Raw genomic sequence first — 864 nt, forward strand, 5'->3', positions numbered from 1 at the left:
GGCAGGCGCAAGATGCTACCCACACAACACCAACATTATCCGGCAACACTGCCTTTGGCTCTCTAGAGACTACGATACCGCGCCTGGGTTGGAGTTGCAGGAGAGCACCCCGCGACACGCACTGTCCCTCAGCTTCTTAATATATTTTGTCCCCCCCTCCCCCCAAATCCCGCCCACACCTTTCCCTTCGCGACGCCCTCCTGGCCCGAATCCTTTGGCATCGGAAGAAAGCAGCATGGGAGGAAAGAGGGTAGGAAAATTGAATGAAAGGGGAGGGGGAGGGGAGAGACGGGGACACCGTTGAGACTGCTGCAGGTGCCCAGAGGTACCTTCGAAGGTACCGGGCGGAGGTACATTTACCTTTAGGCCCGCGCGCGCTGCAGACCGTTTCGCAGAGATGCACACTCACGGTGACAGGCCGTCAGAGACATCGCATCAGTATGACCCGGGGGGAAGGAGAAAGGAAATGGGGGCGGGGGAGAGGGGGGGGGGCTGCAGTGACTTTAGTGGGTCATTGTAGAGGGGTGCAGTGCACGCCTCATCTGAACGGACAAGCACTAAAAGGCTGTATTGTGTGCCCCCCTGCAGGTGGGGCGGGGGCGACTGGCAGTGAACCGATATCCCGGTAAACTTTTTCGAAAAGTGCATACATATCTTACATTAGTGCAAAACAATACGTGCGACAATGCACCCGTATACTATAACATGCAATTTATCTAGAAATTTTCGAAGAAAATGTACACCGAAAACCATTCTTTAGTTAGTTTATTTCACTGATTTGGGCCTAACCTCTCTCTCCCGGCCTGGTCCAGGGCCTCCTCCGCCTGCTTGGCGCGGTCCCACTCACCTGGATCAAGGGCGCTG

Source organism: Frankliniella occidentalis, unplaced genomic scaffold (genome assembly GCF_000697945.3).
Source record: "Frankliniella occidentalis isolate FOCC.00 unplaced genomic scaffold, Focc_3.1 Scaffold45, whole genome shotgun sequence".
NCBI classification, from domain to species: Eukaryota; Metazoa; Arthropoda; class Insecta; order Thysanoptera; family Thripidae; genus Frankliniella; species Frankliniella occidentalis.